Below are 22,929 nucleotides of genomic sequence, written 5' to 3'. Positions count from 1 at the left end.
GATAATCTCATAACTTATAATTAGTTAAAGGGTTTTGCAGCATTTATTAACAAAGTTTAACATTAGTCGTGCATTGTTCTCTGTTCTTTTGATCATCAATGTATCGAAAAAAAACATTCACCATCAGACCAACAAAGAACCATACAAACAAATCTATTTTAACTATCTACAGACAAACATAAAGGAAACCTACTTTGTGTTTGTTGTAATGTACTTCAGCTCTAGTAGTTCCTGTCATATATTTTCTCGTGCATGTAAGCACGACTGCGTTTGTTATCGCGCGATATGTTTGTTTCATGGTGTTTTAGAATGGTTCAACGTCAAAATGAAATATTTGACAAGATTTGACTATATTTTACATGATTGTCGGTCTGATGGGGACATCCCTTCCATGCTTGCGTTACTGTTTGTACATAAAATATAGCTAATGGTTTGTTATTGTATATTTATATATTCTTAAAGGTAAATGTGCCGTGCATTTCAAGATATATCTCATTCGTTGACATACCACCAACGCCAAGCTATTTTACATTTTATTGCGAACAATTATGATAATAGTCCGCGACGAATTGTCATTCTCGATCTGATGATGTGTATTTATGTGAAATTCATGTCTAAGTCATACGCATTTCGTTTCCTAGCGTCGCTTTATTGATATCAAAGTACACTTAAGTAAACTTATAACATTCTGGCAAGCTTCTGCCTACCAACTTTTGACAAATGTCAGAAAACTAAATGCAGCTGTGTAATTGTGGATCGTTCATTGCATATATTATGCGAACAGTCTTTCCACACACCGTCGACTCCAATTTTAATCCATGTAATATTTCAAAACGACGGGTGCATTTTATTTTAAATACTTAACGTCTCACCTCAAGACGAGACATTTGCAGATTTCACATTTCACTCATTGGCGTCTGAGACAACTTTAGCATGTATGTATGTATGTATGTATGTATGTATGTATGTATGTATGTATGTATGTATGTATGTATGTATGTATGTATGTATGTATGTATGTATGTATGTATGTATGTATGTATGTATGTATGTATGTATGTATGTATGTATGCACGCATTTATATTTTTACATGCATGCATGTTGTTTTGTATAGTTGATATGTTCTATTACGTATAAAACACGTTATGGCTAATTCTAATGATATTTAATAATGTAAAATTAGCATCTGTAAGATTTAGATTATTGTCTTTATATTACATATCAAAATACATATTTCTTGTGGGCTTTCTGGGGTTATTTACCGTGACGCATCCGATTACGGAACTGGAACATGCCATGAAAACTATTATGCTAATGTTCCTTTATACAAATTGAATAATTTTGAATTGCTTGATGCAGCAAATAGGGATAACATTAATCAAGTGCACAGCGTCGTATACTTCACACCAGCAGGCATATTTTTATTGATTATAAATCCATTTAAGTGTGTGTATAATCTTGTTGGTTATGTTCGACAAATTCCTAAACCCTTTGCCATGGAATTACTCCTATCGGAAATAAATTACCAGAGTGAAAAATATTCAGATAAATTTTTTGTTTAAATTTGCTGAGAACTTAGGATGATGTCAGTTTTAAGTGTTACCCAAGAACGTATTTCGACATTGGTATCGTGTTTGAATACGGGAAGATTAGTCACTCTGATTCAATTACATTGCAACCACAGTCATTTACTGATTACAGCGGAGGGTTCAGATCATCAGTGAGAAAGCGACTGGGTGTGTTCGGTTTTAAACCTTTTTTAGCAATATTCCAGCAATATCACGGCCTAGAAACGGGCTTCGCATATTTTACCTATGTGGGGAAGGGAACCAGGATCTTCGTCGTGACGCGCGAACGCTTTAACTACTAGCCCACAGCCCCCCCCCCCCCCCCCCCCCCCCCACACACACACACACACACACACACACACCCCACACCCCAGGTAAGAGAGACGATTCGAGACCAGCATCAATGATCAATGCAAAAGCTAATATTTATACAAACTTCTTTCAAAGGAATTATTTTTTTACAGCGAAATATACCAAATATGTACAGGCAGGGATGAGCAAAGCCAACCGTTTGTAACACATGATAATATGGTTGACTGAGGTCGCGTGTGTGTTCGAATGCACAAGCGTCAGGTTGTTATTAAACAATTCACATACAAATATAAACCTTTTGATCAAACGAGAATGGCTTGTTCACAATGGCTCGTTAACAAATATGCAGCTATATTCGTTATCCGAGAAACTCAGAATAGCAACGGTAAAATGTTAACAACCAACCGGTTTATAGCTATGCATTCACAAGATGATAGCATAAAAACGAGGAATAAGTATAGGTTTCCTCTTATCTCCTTTGTTGTTAAACTGCCCACTCTTCAAATGCCCAGCTATATGTCTGTAAATAATCGTGTCTGGACCAATCCAGTGATCAACAGCATGAGCATCAACCAATGACAAGCGACCTTGTCGCCGCTTACTACAGGCATGGGTCCCCGAAGAACATTTCTAACCCGGGTCATCACGGGTCATCACGGATCATCATGCTCAAAGATGAAGGAAACTAGCTCGGATTCGTTATCCTTGCATGGTTTGTGTACTTCTGACAGGTTGTATACTCGCGGTCAGAAGTAATGAAATATATAGTATTATCTTAATCCGTCAGCTTGTACAGCGCACACTCATTAAATTGTTCACGAGAAACCAACTACGTCATTCTCATTGTAACTGTTCCTATCGGTAAATCATTACTGTGTATCTTTTCCTCGTCTTTACTATTCTCTTCAGAAGAGTTTACACAAACAACCGATCTATATTTTCTCCGTAGATAAACGTCAATATATACTCATTCCGATTCACAGCGGTTGGTGAGGTCGGTTGTCACGCACGAGACATGTGTTCGATCCCAAATATATAACATTACTTTAGCCTATTAATCGCTTATGTGGACACGTATTCGTTACTGAAAACCAAACCTTACCCAGATGTCCTTGTCAGCTGGTGTTTACGTGGCTATGAACAGTTTTTTTCAGATACATAACGGCTTGATAAAGAAAACGAAGTGATTAATGACCGTTATAGCTCATATGGTCTAACCGGTTTCTTTGTCATGACATATGCTTAGTCAAAAAGTACTTAAATGACTCTAATATTATAGCCACTAGAGATCCAGAATAGAATTGGTCTTGTTCGAGGCGTCTAACGGGATGAGGTAGTGAGATTCGCTGATCCTGGCATATGCCATCGTGCTCAATTGCATCGATCGATGCTCATGTTGTTGATCACTGGATTGACTGATCTACACTATTTACTGACTAATGGCATCTCAGTGGAATAAAGCAGAGTGCAGACTTCAGCAATAGCCAGCATCTAATATGACTCTGGGGTGTACAATTTAAAGGATGTGTGCATTCAAATTAACCACGTCCATATCCACGACGTGGATCGATGTTCATAATATCATTCACTGTATTGTCTCGACCACACTCTGTTGTTTACCGGGGTTACGTACCTTCAATATTTCTGAGTCGGCTTTTTGAAATAAATAATAATCCAAATTTAGAGTTGTTTGGCGCAGATATGATTTTTTTAATCAAAACCCAAATTATGAACTAAATATTTCCCAAAATACTCGCTTGGCATATACACGCAGACTTCCTGATAACGGCAGAAACTACCCAGTGGCGATTGGCCCTCAAATTAAACTGGTTAGACAAGGCAATAAAGCTCCGAAAAGTATATGAATGAATGTACTATAAACCACGCCCTCCGGCGAGAGCCTTAAAAGATATCTTCAGCAATTGCACTAGAAATACCTCGAAACATAATAAATTTTCATAACATAGCGACAGAGTGAGTGAGGTTTTACGCCGCTTTAGCAATATTTCAGCAATATCACGGCGGGGGACACCTAACTGGGCTCCTCACATTGTATCCGTGTGGGGAATCGAACCCAGGTCTCGAGCGAATTGCAGAACATAGTTCCAGCTGTGTGATAACGTAATTCTTATAAATATACAGAGGAAGTTCGATGCGAAGGCAAATATGAACCAAGTAAATGAACGAACAATACGTATGTTCAATGTTAACACGGAAAAAATGTATATGGTTCATGTAATTAGATTTTCAAAGTGATAACTTCGAAGACATTTGGTTGTATTTGGTTCAAGGCACACAGAAAATGTAGTGTAATTAACTTATTACTTTTTTCCTTAAAGTGCATGACATTACATGGTGATATATAATATTTAATATGACATTTTAATACATTACCTAAGGGTAAAAATGCAATATAACTGCAAGAACATCGTGTGCTATAAAACCTGAAGTTTTCCAATGAATGTATCAAATGCGTAATCACAAAATGTATTTTGTAAATTTTTTTCTCAATACAAAATTTATGATTAGCATAACATTTTACACGAGGTATGAAATCCGACTTGACACATGATAACGCCTTGAGGTTTTCCAGAGGATTTTCGCTCGAGATTGAAAGCTTAAATAGTTTAAATGTATAAAACTTTACACTTTAAATACAATCCTGAATTCAAGTTATTTCCCTTAATATATCAGGAAATTATCCCTATGAATACCCTTGCAAATTGACAAAACATCAGTCATAAAGTGCCCATGTATTTTACAATCAGATGTGAATGAGATCCTTACTCCAGATTCCGGACATATCTGTGTCTATTTGACGATTATCCCGCCATATTTGTAACATATTTCTTTCTTTATGAACATTATCACGTCACCCAAACATACATTTGTCTCGATGGTGACCCCTCTGGAAACGACTTCGACTGTATTCGTCTTTGGCATTGGTTGATCTTATTTAGGGATATGAATTTTGAAGGCATCAGGGGCGTAAGTTCCTTTGGTGAAATCAGGATCATCTTTCTGTTCTCGGTAAATACATTATTTATCATTGGTTGTTTTAAAAAAACAATAATAAGTATGGATTAAAATGGTTCACTCATTCGTGTTATTAATAACGAGTCGTTTTCTTCCTAATTCCGCCATTTTGTCCTGAACAGTCTGGCAGCCTGAATCAAACTTACTCGGCACATCGATATCTGGGGAGCAATCACAGTTTAAATCTCCTTACTATACTCAACTTAAAACTGCAATCGAAACCCTTCCCGCAATCCCAAAACGAAAAGAAATTTACCATAATTGAAGTGGCAACGCTATAAGGTAGTTTATTTTCTAAATATATTCGAATATAGGTTTTGGTCACTGTTACACGTTAGCTCAGAGAAAGATCTCTTTAATGTAACCGCGATCAAAAACCTGCTAAGAGTTGCATTTAACAAGTACTATATTTATATACCTTGTACATCAAGATATGTGCCAAGTGCAATTACTCTCATTCATGAGGTGTAATAAAATAATGGCGGGAAAGCCGACAATGCGATCTTTATATATGACTCTGCACTCAGTATCCTCTCATATAAACACTTCATCGTAAGCTAATATCGATTTTATCATACCTCTCAGAAAATCACATAATGCATTGTAATTTTCTGATAATATTACTCGATGAGTATTTTATGGTCCATGGGCCATTCCAAGTTTTGTAAAACACCTTCTCGGTGATATTCTAACTCCTTTGCTGCGTAACTGCTTTCCTTTATGGATAATATTACCCTAAGCACAACCTATTTATGGGCCGAATCTCGCGTTTTTATTGCCCCTTGTACGAAGGTTCTGACTATGTGACAGACAGGAGACAGTTATATAAGGTTAATGCTTGAACGAATAAGAATTTCTTGCTTCCCTTAACACGGCAAACCAGGACGTAATTGTATAATTCTATCATCCGAACAAAGCTATTTTAAGAACAGAACGTTTAACAAAGGGAGGTAACCCATCCGTATCTGTTGCGGACAGAAAGGAGCTCTCCTTTACTTAGAGTGCTTTTGTTAAGCAAGTCCAAAAGGCAACGAGCCTAGCAGGGGATGTTTTTAAATGGCTCTTGGTAGTTTGGCATCTAACAACACATAGAATACCTTTTTGTCTGTTTGGTGTCTGTATCATTGGTACCAGCAGCAGAGGATTAAGCCTTTATACGGAAAGTGGCGTCAGATTATGTCTTAGTTCGTTGTTCGGCCTGCGTCCTTTTGACTGTCCGTTCCTCTGTCCGTTTTTCGTTAAATTTTCAGTTGTATCTAAAACGATGCACGAATCGTTGTAGATGTATTGACTAGAATATGCTCCCAGGGCAGAAATCAGATCACCACGGTTGCCCCTCTCATTTCTGTGCAGTATCTGCAAAGACCGTCCTAATTTTTAATATTATCATGATATAATGATATATTTCTTTGTTGTGATATTTTTATCCGGACTGTGTCGTTAGGTTACAGAACATCAGAATATGTTCATGGCATCAATCAACCTCGTTGATTTAGTTACGTTTGTTTAAATTACTTCGATTTCGCAGTTTGTTTTGACTCAATTCAGACTTTTTTCACTGTTATTCAGCTTATAAATTAATTTATATTATATTTATATTTATATTATATTTATATATTTATATCACAATTAAAGACTGTAAAGTGAACAGCGGAACGTTCTTGTTAAGTTTCTAAGCGAAACAAGCATGATAATGCTTTCGTTTCATCCCCGCTGAGTTACGAAATACACATTAGGTGCAGATTAGTCTGACAATTTCAGTGTACAATCTGTACACATGAGGTAAACGAAGCAGGATTTTCTATTATCTGTTTGAGTTTGATCACAGATCTCAAGCATTCTCAGATTCGATTTAAACCACCAAAAGTACCTGCCTCCTCGTCGTTAAGCACGATGCTAACGTCATTAGCTGCCTCACGAGGCGACTTGGAATCCGTTGTCTCGTTGTCTGTGTGTCACGTGTGCTCTGGCTGCAAAGTTCAGACAGTATAACGATGGTGGCACTTGTGCAGTTGACGTTTTTAGCAATATGGGTGTGGTTGTCTCTCGTTTACCTTCGCCCCGGCCTGTCTCTGCTGTGCAATTAAACGAGCCGTATCGTTCGTACTTTGTAATTACCTTTGATTTTGGTTACGATTCATTGCATTTTATACCAAGCACCTGTACTTTTCGGGCACCCGTGTTTCGCCATATTCCACAGCGCACGTGTTACGCTTTGTCCCTTCCGTTTTTGTGTTATTTTGGGTAGGGTCTTACTTCGTGACAACACACCAAATTTCAACATAACCACTGACACGTTACCTATCTCAGTAGACGAGCGGTGGGGTAGCCTGGTGGTTAAAGCGTTCGCTCGTCACGCCAAAGACCCAGGTTCTATTCCCCACATGGGTGCAATGTGTGAAGCCCATTTCATGTGATATTGCTGGAATATTGTTAAAAGCCTCGAGAAACTATAAATTCACTCACTCACTCAGTATACGAGCACAGGTTCTAGTCTGCTCGCATGTGGGCATATTATGGAACTGAACGCTAACCAAGCCGACATAACATGTCTTTCCATTTCGAGTTGTGGCACCTTTGTGTTCGTCTTAGTCTTCGTGGACACGCGTTCACGAATGGCGAGTGACTGTATGTTATTTCTCGTTGTATCACCCCACAGTACAGTCATTACATGATATATCAATTCATGGTGTACAATTCCTGGTATATAGGTACACGTAGAATCATTGAATTGCTACATTACAAATTATATCTGTAAGCGTCACGCAAAATTTGTTCTGAAGAAACATGAATAAAGTAAGCGATATATTTGTCGTTTAAACCAGAAATTTAAACATTTAATGAAGGCTCATCACATGAAGGCACATGATGGCATGATAATATCATTCCAAGGTTTATCGTTCGATGGTAACATAAGTCACGATAGTATTTCACGGTATATCATCACATGGTTTATCGTTCGATGGTAACATAAGTCACGATAGTATTTCACGGTATATCATTCCATGGTTTATCGTTCGATGGTAACATAAGTCACGATAGTATTTCACGGTATATCATCATATGGTTTATCGTTCGATGGTAACATAAGTCACGATAGTATTTCACGGTATATCATCACATGGTTTATCGTTCGATGGTAACATAAGTCACGATAGTATTTCACGGTATATCATCACATGGTTTATCGTTCGATGGTAACATAAGTCACGATAGTATTTCACGGTATATCATCACATGGTTTATCGTTCGATGGTAACATAAGTCACGATAGTATTTCACGGTATATCATCACATAGTTTATCGTTCGATGGTAGCATAAGTCACGATAGTATTTCACGGTATATCATCACATGGTTTATCGTTCGATGGTAACATAAGTCACGATAGTATTTCACGGTATATCATTCCATGGTTTATCGTTCGATGGTAACATAAGTCACGATAGTATTTCACGGTATATCATCATATGGTTTATCGTTCGATGGTAACATAAGTCACGATAGTATTTCACGGTATATCATTCCATGGTTTATCGTTCGATGGTAACATAAGTCACGATAGTATTTCACTGTATATCATCATATGGTTTATCGTTCGATGGTAACATAAGTCACGATAGTATTTCACGGTATATCATCACATGGTTTATCGTTCGATGGTAACATAAGTCACGATAGTATTTCACGGTATATCATCACAAGGTTTATCGTTCGATGGTAACATAAGTCACGATAGTATTTCACGGTATATCATCACATGGTTTATCGTTCGATGGTAACATAAGTCACGATAGTATTTCACTGTATATCATCACATGGTTTATCGTTCGATGGTAACATAAGTCACGATAGTATTTCACGGTATATCATCATATGGTTTATCGTTCGATGGTAACATAAGTCACGATAGTATTTCACTGTATGTCATCATATGGTTTATCGTTCGATGGTAACATAAGTCACGATAGTATTTCACTGTATATCATCACATGGTTTATCGTTCGATGGTAGCATAAGTCACGATAGTATTTCACGGTATATCATCATATGGTTTATCGTTCGATGGTAACATAAGTCACGATAGTATTTCACTGTATATCATCATATGGTTAATTGTCTCTTGGTATGTTATAACGCATCTGTTTTTGGAGACCTTGCATCTCCACTGGAGTGAGTGAGTGAGTGAGTGAGTTTGGTTTTACGCCACTTTTAGCAATATTCCAGCGATATCACGGCGGGGGACACCAGAAAATGGGCCTCACACATTGTACCCATGTGGGGAATCGAACCCGGGTCTTCGGCGTGACGAGCGAACGCTTTAACCACTAGGCTACCCCACCGCCCCCGCATCTCCACTGGACCTGTAAAAAGAGACATATGTTTTTTTATAGCCAACATCAAAGTAATTAGGGTTTAGGCAAATCCAAAGCCCAGGCCTACCACGCCCACCTTCAACATTGAATGACCGGTGCCTTATTGAAGTGGTCCAACCAGTGCTTATTTTGTGATAATACCATTCAATCATGTAACAAGTGTATATAGCGTAAGGATATATTCCTGTGTCATTGTACAAATAAATGTCCCAGTGTGATGGGCACAGGCGACGTTGGCGGACGACCTGTGATATATCTGACAACGACGTCTTGACATATTCAGCAACTTATGTCAATCCTGGAAGTAAGAGGTTGATAAAACATATCCGACAATTAGGAGACAGCCTGGGAAGTGATTTCGCGCAGATGGTTATATGTGTGATACATATTGTTCAAGTGTAAGAGCTCAGGCTTTTAGCAATATTGTAGTCATGTCACGTCGTGACACATTTCATATGAGGTGACGTTTTGGTGAAACCCATGTGTATTAAGTAGACGTACACTTGGGACAAAATGCAGCGCTCTTATGATGTAACCTCATATCTATTGTGAATTTATATCACATATATTTATGTTTGTTTGTATGGTTGTTGTGACACCCAGGACATTGATGTTACGTACACAACCAAAGGCGAGCATTACACCATTAAGCAAATATGGGGCCTCATCAGTTGACATCTGCTCAACTATGGCAAGCTACTGGTTTGCGTAATGCTGCCATGTCCTTGGGGACTATTACAAGAGATGTCAGCCGATTGGTTAGAAAACATCAGGAAAATAATGGCGCCAAGGACTGTTTTCGATCAGGTCGACCACCAGTGGTACCTCCGGAAAGGATACAGCCATCCTCAGAATCACTAGTGTCATCTGACTTAGCAGCTTCCACATTGGCGTTGTCATTCCAAACGGTACGAAATCACCTAAAATCATTCGGGAATAGAGCCGACTGTCAGATGCTATTTGGTTTCAAGCTGGTAGTGGAGTTTGAGGTCATAGGCAAACGTCTACTGGTCGGACGAAAGTCGATTTCTTTTGTTCCTAGCTGATGGTCGAGTTCGTGTTTGGCGACAGAAAAACACTGCTTGTACGGTGTATCTTTGAGAAAGGACCTTTTGACAGGAGTAATGTGTGGGATGTTTGACCTTGACGTTGTTACTATCAACAACAATTTAAATGGACAACGTTACACCATTACGTACCACATCTGGATGATCATCCTCTGAACACTAGGCAATGCTTAACCGACAACAATTCTTGGTCATATCGTGTCCGTGCCGTTGCCGATGTCTTACACAAAGGGGCGGTATCAACCCTATTTTAGCCCGAAAAGTGTTCTGATCTCAATCCACTAGGGCATGTTTGTCGCATTGTGCAGGTCATAGAATATGCAAGAAAGAATTTTAGTACACAATTTTTATGTGTATGTATGCAACACAAAAAGAACGTAATACCCTGAACATGAACTTCTGTTTCACTAGGAGTGTAAGCAATAGTATTGCAGCGGGCGGATGTAGCAGCAGATATTGTCAGTGTGCTCGGTAATTGATGCTTGTGCGATTTCTCGAACGTTGAATTACAGAATTGTTACCTCTGTTTGCTGTTTCAAAAGACTTTAGTTGTTTTTCATGTTGAGATTTGTCATGCAGGTATTCCTAGGGGCCAGAAAGTAAGTACGTTCAGTTGAAGTTAGGTACGGTCATATGCCCTGGTGAAGTATAACATATCTTATACTAGTACTTATGGCAAACATGAAGCGTTGCGAAATAGTTTTCCAAATAGATGGAAGACTTCAAAGAACACGTGACCGAAAGACGTCACAATAAATTTCTGTGTGCACATTAAACCATTGTTTACCTAACAACTAGAAGTCTACCTTGACAACAAAAAGCAGCAGGGTGACGCAAGCACAATTCCAGCTTTACACAACAATTCCAAGCAAAAATGCCTAGTATATTATATATACTGACAATATATTGACACGTGATAATGATATATAGAATTAATTTACCACATCACATGGTTTTATGACTTCGCCCTTACTGATCGTCAAATAAAGTAAAATGCATTAGTTTTGTAGGTTCTGGTGTAGTTTATGAATTTGATATCCTCTCAGTGCAGTTGACAACGTTCGTTAGCCTACACACCTATTTAACATGTAGATATAGTGTGTAGGGTCTTTCAGTAGATCAGCGATGACTTGAAAATAATCGACTTCGACTTCAAGTGAATTTCAACAATTTACAAAACAGGGATGAGTTCGACATAGGTTACCTTTGTATTCTATAACCTCTTAACAATGGGCATTGTTCAGGTGATATAAAGCATTAATGTGTACATTAACGTCATATTTAGCAAAGCAAATTATGCCACAGAATGGGTGTAAAATGCTTTCAAGTTAAAAGATACTTATTGGTGAACAATAACAAAGAAATAACATAAAGAACGCGTTCGTTTCCAGATTACATTTTTCTACATCAAAACAAATTACTAGGCATTTAAGAGGCCTTTTTTCTCTTTATCTGGATCGGTACATAATTGTTACTTGAAGCGTTATGAATCAGTGCAGTGAAAAAAGTTCCACCGTGGATTAACAAACTCCACCAGTTTTGTGCTTTTGTATGTCTCCCCACGCTCCATGTCTCGAATGCCCCAGTAAAAACGTTTCTTTGGAGTCTTGTTGAAAAAACCTCTTTTAATAAAATTTAAAATTTCCGAATAACTTCATTCACCTGCTGTGGTTTTAAATGGCTTGAAAAGAAGCTTGAAGATTTGCCGATGAAGGATATACAGGGATACATGGGTCAGGCTATGAAGGGAGAATTAGACACACACTATCAGTGTCACTAGGGACAGGCGGCGACCAAAGATTAAATGTTCAGCAAAGATTCTTTTATGTGTTCAGTCTTTTTAATACATCATATACTATCCACACAACTCTCTCAACATCGCATATTCTTATTTGAAAATCACCAGACTATATCGAGATTTCTAAAAGTAATTATATCCATGGAGACTCGCCAAAATTGGCGTAAAAGACACATCGCCGTGTTGTCTGAAAACGCTTCCTCGGATTATTTCAGTCGGTAGATTTAAAGACTTGAGGCCCAATCCTCCCTCCCTAACGATTATCATGTTAACTCGACGGTGCCCAGTCTTGCAATAAATGGCTGTCCCTCTCAGCTGGTAGTCCAAAGCCTTGCAAATTTCATCAAAAGCTATTATACATGCAGGGGCACATGAATTGACTTCAGATGAAATGTTGGAGAATTGCTGAAAGAGGAGTTCGCCGGGGCGACACTCTGTTCCCTTTATTATTAGGAAAGCAAGCTTAGTGACTTTATTGAGTATAATTAGGAAGGTAATTCATCTTGCAGATTCAAACCTTAGTCGCAGGGGATATTGTATACACAAGTGGTTGACAAAGTTGGTTAAATATTTCGTAGAACAAAGATCCTGTCTGTTTTGCTGATGTAACAAGTTAAAACGACAGGGGACAGAAAGAAATTAACCCTCGGTCATAAATTATCTGGGGTGCAATTATGTTCATGATAATACATGATATGATTTATGCAAGGAATTGAATTTCAAAGGCAGCGTTTAAATTAAACATTGTATACCTTAGGAGTATTGTTTTGACTCCAATTTTGAAGCGCCAGGATAAAAGCGATGTGAAATAAAACGTTCATCATGGAACGTGTTGGCTAAAATATTTGCAGACGCTAGGATAATATAACCTTTCAGCGTTTTATTCTTTGACAAAAAATACACACCTTGGCTTGTTTTGGAAGCGCTGGGGCTGTATGACACTGATAATGCTTGTTATGTTGACTTAACTTTATCACTGCATACGACATCAAGTTCAACATAATGGACACTAATTGCGGGTTACTTTCGTGGTATGAGCGGCACAACCCACGGCATTGCATAAACATTAAGATGTATTTATCAAGCTGTTAGCTATACACCACAACTCATGCAAGCTAGTTTATTTGGTAACTAGATACACCTAACTAATATCGCTTTAGGAAACCGAGCTATCTTTTTTAAGACGTCTTGAATTTGATACATGTTTTCACATTAATTTTTTCATGTGATTGCAGATTTATGTTTTAAATAACATATTGTTGCCCTTTTTTTGAAGTGATCCCCTTGTGTCATTTTAGAATTAAGACGTTTTTAAGAATCAGTGTGATAGATGTAAACATTTTTATGAGGCACGCCGTCAAAAATAATTCGAAACCATGAGGATTAACTGTCCCTCAACCTGTAGACAAATGATGCTTTATTAAAAAAACATGTAGTCTATGCCGAAAAACTGAAGGAAGATGTTTTTTACATGCTATATCAAAGTACATTAATGTGACACTCCATCGAATCCGTTTGATTCTGTGTTAGCTAAGGATGATAATTTAGCCAGGTTTTGATGTAGGTTCATCCTCCTCAAAAATAGAAGACTGTATCATGTATCTGCCAAATGTCGAATTTAAACACACTTCGAGACATTCATTCACTGTGGTGAGACGTCTACGTTTAAGCTTGAAAATGACCCAGAAAGAAGTCCCACATTAAAGTTGGCAAACAATGTCTAATTGCAGGAGCAATAATGGGACTGCTCATCCCTGATCGATCGCATTTCGTTTCCGAAACCCAGGGGCAGTTTTAGATGATACGGAATTACTAAAAGTGTTCCTCGAAGATGGGCCCCGGATTCAACATTCGATTACGCCTGGGTACAGATGTCGACGGTAGATTGCATCTGTAAGGCAACTGCTAAAGCGAATTGAGCGTAGGCCATAATGTCATTTAGTGCTTCTGCCCATGCAGTAAATCATGGGTCAACATGTGTCGATGTTCGGGAAACTCTTGACCACTGGCCAACCTTTCTCCGGATACCTAACCCCGGATTGTTCGAAGCGCCCGGGCAGTATGCGTCAGTGCTTTAATTTCTCGTAGGATAAAAGCCCGAATGAAGCATGTTTCGATTCAGTAAATGGTAATATATGGGCGCTCTCCCTTAATTCAATTCTGAATCTAGTGGTGTGTGTCTCTGGGCATTACACGACGTCGAGTGTCGCGGTTGGGACTAATTTCGTGGGAACTGAAAACATAGCGGAATTGCTAGTAACTTAATTTAGGGATCATTTGAATCAAAGGATTGCGAGGGAGTGTGGACACACTACACGCACGTGTTGTTTGAAATTGTGAATCGCAATCGCCCACAAGACATAAATTTTCCAAACATGAACAAACGAAGTGTGTAATGATACGGGCATGAAGTCACTACAGCTTTAAGCTTCTTCTGAAGGCTATAAACCAAATTAAACATGTTTTCTTTAAAAATTAAGATAATTTTTCTGCCGTTTCAATTAATTTGCATAAGATTTATCGCTGGTTCTGTTGATGGTGTAATAATCATATCGCGTAATTTGATGAAGATTATTTTAAGCATGTTATTATAGTTAAACAACCAGAAATAATCATTTATCAAGCGTTAACTCCTGGGTGATGCAGGCATTGTTTATGACACATGTCGAAGTTTTCAAAAGTGATAATTTTAATTTTGGGAGAGTATTTTCCTTTCAGCTAGAACCCATTTGATCTATTGCAATGTAATATTTTTTTAAAGTTCATGCATGTTTGTGTTTATTCAGATAGGTCCAAAACTAAAGTCGTTAATAAACTGTAAAAAAATTGCCATGAACATATCTGATTACATAAAGCGATTAAAAGGAAATATGCCACGTGTTTTAACTTGTCACGTTCTCATGTGATATGCAGGTTGATTGCGATTACGTGCAATCTAAAAATATCTTCCTTGAATGCCTTGTTCATTAAAGTTCCACAGGTTTATCCACGATATGGTCATAAATGAATATTTCTCGTTCAATATTATGATATATTCATAAACCAATGATAATTCAGGCCCTGCTCCAAATCTGGTTCTCTAGTTTTCAAAACCAATCAAATCTGTTAGCATATGTTAAACTATGTGTTAACAAATATAAAGGATAAAAGAGATCTTCAGATCTGTGTTCCAGTGTTGAGTAATATGACAAACTACATGTTCGCAAATGTAAATCATAAAAGGGATCTCCAGACCTCTGCTCCAAAGTTAAATATCATGACAAGGTATATGTTCACAAATATAAAGGATAAAGGAGATCTTCAGATCTGTTCCAATGTTGAATAATATGAGAAACTATATGTTCGAAGTGTAAATCTTAAAAGGAATCTCCAGATTTCTGCCCCAACGTTGAATATCATGACAAGGTATAAATATGAAAGATAAAGGAGATCTTCACACTTCTGTTCTAATGCTAAATATTTAAAAAAACAAAACAAACAAACTATTTATACACAAATGTAAAGGATAACAGAGATCACCAGATCTGAGCAGCATCGTGAAATGACAAAATATACGTTCACAAATGTTAAAGATAGTATGGATCTCCAGATGAGTGTCCCAACGCTAAATATGACAAATTATATGTTTACTTCAATAAAGGATAAATGGAACTCATCTCTAGATACATGTTCCAACGCTAAACATAATAACAAAGTACATGTTCACAAATGTAAATGATAAAAGGAACTCCATATTCGTGTCCCAGTGTCAAATATTGTGATATTCCATACGCCCATACATAAGATGGATGAACACGTATGAAAATCCCGTTCGATAATGCTCATTGTTATTATACTACATGCTTATTAAACAACTATATAGCTAACTCATCTCTATAACATGAAGTTTATGTCGACATTTTTGGATATTAGGGATGACACATGTTAATGACAACCACTATTATAACAAACTCAGATTCACACACACCTGCATTCGTAAAGGTCTATTTTATCCCTTTCTGCAGTCGCCTCACACTATCTCGAATATACCAACATCCCAACCATACTTCCCCGATTAACTCACTATTTGAATACTACAGATTTCTTGCGTATCTTCAGTTCAAGATAAAAATACAACAGTGGTATCTCGTACATCGATGTACCCTCCACGCAAACATGTGTTATGTTCATGTCTAGGTCTTAGGTCTGTTCATGTCTTACCTTGTATCTATGTTATGTCTAGTAGTATACTAGTATACTAGTATACTAGTATAGTAGTATACTAGCACATGCTCGTTGATATGTATGGCTCGTTATCTCAAATGTTCGAATATCTCGAGGCCAGAACACATCGAGGCCCATCTGGGTTCGAGATAACGGAGTTCGACTGTAATACTACAGTTCAACGAATGACACATCTAACAAACAACAGATATAACCAGCCAACGTTCAATCCATATAGACATATCTCAGTGGCTATTTTGTTGAAAACTATTGCACAAATTGAACACACATCCCACGATAGCAATCAAGACAGTGTGTTCAAAGACATCCCAGAAGCCCAGGGCGTCCCAGGGCGTCCTGTGGCTCCAAAGTCATGGAACCAGTGTGTATTGATCGAATATAGTTGCCCGAGCTTGTATTTCGTTTGTAATGCTTTGTACAAGGATAAACCAAGGACAGACTTCTCGAAGCGTTTGCTGATCAGTAGGGGCCTTGTACAAAGAAAACTGTCTGTAGCAGATTTCTCTGAGCATTCGTTTCAAAGATGGATGTTTTATTTGGTACAAACAAATGAAAAGCATGTCCCGTAGATACAACGAACATATATTTGTTACGGTTTGTAGTTTTCATTTAATGTGCTGTCATTGTGATATCAAGTGAAATATATAGATATAACCGTGCCTGATTTGAATTGATACAATGATAAACGGTTGGATATATTGTTTAGATGCATTGTGTCTGAAAAAAAAACCCGCATCCTTTACTCATCCCACAAAGCAGGGGAGGATCTAAAGAGTTCTGAAGGAGCTATGACAATGAGAGCTACGTTCGACCGTATCCAGTGTCTGGGTGAGTGAGTGAGTTCGCATTAACGGCGCTTTGAGCAGTTGGACGCTGGGAATCGGGTTAAGACTTTGAAGGCATTGTGCGGACACCCTTCATGGGTATAAGCAAACTGTTCAGCTTAACTAATCGGGACAGTATGTACCAGTCTAAATGAACCTATAGTCAGTACCTTTCGTTACACTCCTCTACAGAGTCTAACAAAAACCTTATGGGAGGTCGTGTCAGGTAACCTTTGATATTAAGCAATGAGAACACAGCTTACCAAATCACGAAAGTGGACATCCGCACATACCTTTTGAACTTTTTATCTCGAAAAGGTTCGCACCCGAACGATTCCGAATGCAATTTAGCGTAGGGTTCTGGGTTCGCTTCCAGGTGATGTACACGGCGTACGTAAAACCATGACAACGGTGAGTAAACAGTCGCTGAAAATAGTATTTTTGGCAATATTCAAGGATGTTGTCTTGCAGAAATGTTAGTTAATGGTAACCATGCCAACAGAAACCTCAAAGCGTATATACTGCAGGTCAAATAACTGTGTTGTATGCTGATTTTTTGTATGTGGAGAGATCTGTGTCAGTGACCAGAATATTTTGAAAGTCCTTCCGATCCGGAAATAGTAGTCGTTGTCTGTTTGGTTAAATCTATATAACCGTCTCGCGTTTGACTCGACGGCCATTGGTCGCTCAAAGGTTACCTGACGCGACCTTCTACTAGGTTTTGTTAGACTCAGTGGCGGAGTGTAACGAAATACACTTAGACTAAGTTTACTTAGACTGACTATGGTACAGGACGTCCATCGGACATTTTGAAATATCCTCCTCATGTCTGCCATTACACGTTGTGGCGGTTCCCGTCAAAATCATGCGATGATGACATACTCTTCAAAGCAGCGCTAAACAACATTCGCTCGATATTTTCCATTTTTAACGATACGTTACAATGGGCTCCTCGTTATGTGACGTTGTCAGGCATCTCCGTTAAAATTCAATGCGCATTTTCCACACAACGCTTTCAAAATTAAATTAAATTACGTTTCCATTACTTTAAGTAAAGCTAAACTTTAAATCAAACAAAGGGTAACTATAACCTCCCTTTCATGTCTAAATGGTAAAGTACTTGTTCTTTCTGAAAAATATGATTTGTCCTTGCATGAAGCAGGTCTTATTAAACACCCTCTATGATAATAAAAAAAAAACATTCAGGCGCCCTTAAAATGTATCTTTATTCTTGATCGTTTCTGGTGATTCATTCCAACTTGCAAATATTAATAACGATCAGCAAAATGTTTGGGTCATAAATATAAAAACGAATGATGTTAAAGAATTAATTCCGATGAGTTAAACAGTGCCGATGATTAAGTAAATATTTAAGTTCTGATAAACATTGACCCCGAGGGCTAAACAGTAATTTACAAGGCGGTGCTGTTGTAAATTAACAATATGTAAATCCATCTAGTGCACCTCATAGACCTGGCTCATATTCGCGACTCGGTGGTATTTGCATGTCTTCAATAATACCGGCAAAACCAGTGCGGAAATTGATTTTTCCGGAAAATATTACTAGCTTTATTTGAACTTTCAGATTATTATTGCTCTTTTGTTTACGGAAGAATGCACCCAATTAGCGAACATATTAATATGAAGTATGCACGAAGCTATGGGCTCGTTACTATAGTGTGTCCTTTTCAGCACTGGTCAGCTTTAGATTAGCTTATCGTCACTAATAGATGTATTTCATTTGGCCTCATGTTGGGCTCTGATCCATATAAAGGGCCATAGAAATATCAGAAATATCAGCTGTGTATCAACCAATGGTTATCTGAGATATTCGCATTTACTGCCAATGCAATATATACAGGCTTATTAAAGGCTGGTATCTATTGACGATCGCTTCAACTGATAGAAGCATTGCCTTATTTGATAAACTGGTTGGTTGGGCGATAAACGAACTCTCTTTGTGTTCAACAATTAATGACAGTATTGAAAACGCAGAATATGGATGTAATGTTAAAATAAATTGCAAACAGATTTCATTCTACATATGCAAACATTTCTCTTATAGTTCTCGACAATACACAACGTTACAAACTAGAACTAACTATGTCAGCTGGCCAACATCTGTCAGAAAACATAAACAATGTTTCTGAGTATGTGGTTGGGAAACCCTATGGAGTTATATGTTTAAATCTCTAAAATAGTCTCAAAGGCTAACTTGTCGGTTAACATAGGGAGTTGTTCCCGTAGCAACGCGCCCTGTGGATCTCTGCCGTTGCTATGAAAAAAGAAGGACTAAGAATGTATCCTTGCAACACCAGATAAATTTGTCATGATGTTTTCTTGTCTGTGTATGTTTTAAGCGTCAGTTGAATGATCAACCCAGGAAATGAAAGGACACTTCGCCCCATGATCTCTCAGGGTAGAACATAAAACGGAAATCTTACAAGCAGTAGATACGCTTTCGTTTGACTCCAGGGTTTATCCCACCGCTGTTCTGGAACATTTCTCTCTATGACATATAGTAATAGGTCATGTCTTTCACCATTAAAATAGACTACCTCCTGTTAGCTTCGGCAACAAAAGTGTCATCGGACTATGGAATGTATACCTCTTAATCCGAACAGTACCTACTTTTGTCCATGGTACAGCAAGCATTACCTAATTTCCAATCTAGCCCTTTAGAGCAGTTGTCCCTTTATTGTCGATACATGTTTCTGGCAAACAAAGACGTGTATAACTGCACACTACATGTGAAGATTTTAATGTCCAGCGATTATGACGTACACAGTCACCTGTGTCATTGGTTTGTATTAAGCTCATCAAAGTAACTCAAACAGATAATCGCGAGACTGATTAGTGTTTTAGTGTTTGGAACGGCCTCTTAAAGTGTTTAGATGAAGGTGATTTTACTCATTTCCAAACAAAATCGAATGTGTTATTTACAATATCTTTATCTTTGCATCAGGATGGTGTGTTTACCAAATCATGATTTCGTTGGGCATCACACTTATTGTCGACACTTCTTGGCAATGGTGTAGACTAGTAGGTACATCGTTTACGCGCCAGAGCGATGACCAAGAATCGGCTTCACGAAAATGAACGCTAGAAGAATTCTATTAGTGCAAGATATCAAAACGAAACTCTCGCTTTGACGAAAAAGTAGTTGTAGTTTCTTGTAACATACACACTCAGAAACGAATGTAGCTGAAACGTAGCTTTGTCCTTTCGTGAAAGGTGCAGGTGCACCCTTTGTGTAACAATGTGACTCTATAATGCTTTGTTTGAGCATATTGTTTTGCCAAATATTTTCACTCTGCACGCCGACAGGTTGAGGTTATGTGATCCTCAGTCCTTAAAGCCATTTAGTATAAGTTGATGACTGCCTTAAACACACCTTGCAGAGATTACTGATTGTTCTACCTCAGCTCTACAGACCAGGATAGAGCTGTCCCTCAGAATGATTCGAGGATTGTCTTCGCATAGTCAATAACGACACTGCACGTAACGTGGTCAATGTAAGGAGACACTTATATTGAATTTTCATTTCAGTTGATCGTTCAACTAGAATCGCTACTCAGAACTGTTTTCCTAAAACAACAAACACCAACACACAGTCCCGGACGTCTGCCGTTGACATGCATTTTGTGTTTTCGTATCAATAGAAACACTCAACGGGACCAATTATATTTCACTTGTCTGCGGGCAAAATAAACTATTATCGAAATGGTGTCTTAGTGTGTGGTGGACGAGATCACCTTTGATCGATTCACCTATCTAGTAATAATTAGAACAGCTAGGGCTTTAGTTATGCACCCTGGCGCACACAAACCATAATGACTGAAGTAGTTGTTTGACAGTCGGCGTACAAAAGGCATGCTTATGAAACATTAATGGATAAACATACAAACAATCATAAATGTCATAAATCATAAATGTTATTCACAGTTTATTAAAGTACATTCACCAATTATTTGACTAGGAGAGCAGTCTTGGTGATAAGGCGTCCTCTTGTTTGCATGAAGGTACAGGTTCGACTCCACATATGTGTGGAGTATATTCATGCCATCACGATCATGTTCACAAAGTACTCGATTTCTGAATTTGTTATTTTGTGTTCATTATGGATAAATGTTTTGCTTTGCATTCCATGCCATGTAGAAATGGGTCTCGTTATATAGTACTCTGTCCTTGACCGTCCTTGACACGAAAGCTGGTGTCATCGCCGATTTCAGTTGTTACTTTGGTTGTGTCATTTGTGTACTACCGGTAGAGGAGGTCATCCTTGACATGAACACTAGTGCTATTATTCACTTCAGTGATCCTTTGGAATACTGGTAGACTAGGTCATGTCCATCCTTGAAATGAACACTGACGTCATCACTCGACAAGAGAAGTCCAGACATCCCTGTGTCACAGACACGTGTAGCCCACTGATCTAAGACGTCACATTTTACTGTGGCATGGACAACTGTAGCCCAGTGACCTACGACGTCACATTTCACTGTGGCACGGACAACTGTAGCCCACTGATCTAAGACGTCACATTTCACTGTGGCACGGACAACTGTAGCCCACTGATCTAAGACGTCACATTTCACTGTGGCCCGGACAACTGTAACCCACTGATCTAAGACGTCACATTTCACTGTGGCATGGACAACTGTAGCCCACTGATGTAAGGCGTCACATTTTACTGTGGCATGGACAAGTGTAGCCCAGTGACCTAAGACGTCACATTTCACTGTGATATGGACAAGTGTAACCCACTGATCTAAGACGTCACATTTCACTGTGGCACGGACAACTGTAGCCCACTGATCTAAGGTGCCACATTTTGTTGTGGCTTGGACAAGTGTAGCCCACTGATCTAAGACGTCACATTTCACTGTGGCACGGACAACTGTAGCCCACTGATCTAAGACGTCACATTTCACTGTGGCACGGACAAGTGTAGCCCACTGATCTAAGACGTCACATTTTACTGTGGCATGGACAAGTGTAGCCCAGTGACCTAAGACGTCACATTTCACTGTGATATGGACAAGTGTAGCCCACTGATCTAAGACGTCACATTTCACTGTGGCACGGACAACTGTAGCCCACTGATCTAAGGTGCCACATTTTGTTGTGGCTTGGACAACTGTAGCCCACTGATCTAAGACGTCACATTTCACTGTGGCACGGACAACTGTAGCCCACTGATCTAAGACGTCACATTTCACTGTGGCACGGACAACTGTAGCCCACTGATCTAAGACGTCACATTTCACTGTGGCATGGACAAGTGTAGCCCACTGATCTAAGACGTCACATTTCACTGTGGCACGGACAACTGTAGCCCACTGATCTAAGACGTCACATTTCACTGTGGCACGGACAAGTGTAGCCCACTGATCTAAGACGTCACATTTTACTGTGGCATGGACAAGTGTAGCCCAGTGACCTAAGACGTCACATTTCACTGTGATATGGACAAGTGTAAACCACTGATCTAAGACGTCACATTTCACTGTGGCACGGACAACTGTAGCCCACTGATCTAAGGTGCCACATTTTGTTGTGGCTTGGACAAGTGTAGCCCACTGATCTAAGACGTCACATTTCACTGTGGCACGGACAACTGTAGCCCACTGATCTAAGACGTCACATTTCACTGTGGCCCGGACAACTGTAACCCACTGATCTAAGACGTCACATTTCACTGTGGCACGGACAAGTGTAGCC

The 22,929-nt window shown here is 38.7% G+C and overlaps 1 long non-coding RNA gene across 1 annotated transcript in view; it reads left to right on the top strand.

Moving 5' to 3' along the window:
• The window catches only part of LOC137298440 (uncharacterized), a 105,888-nt gene that overhangs the window by 61,530 nt on the left and 21,429 nt on the right, over window positions 1-22,929 (top strand). The window lies entirely within an intron of this gene.

The sequence above is a fragment of the Haliotis asinina genome, chromosome 10 (genome assembly GCF_037392515.1).
Source record: "Haliotis asinina isolate JCU_RB_2024 chromosome 10, JCU_Hal_asi_v2, whole genome shotgun sequence".
NCBI classification, from domain to species: Eukaryota; Metazoa; Mollusca; class Gastropoda; order Lepetellida; family Haliotidae; genus Haliotis; species Haliotis asinina.
This window is presented reverse-complemented; position numbering and strand designations above follow the sequence as displayed.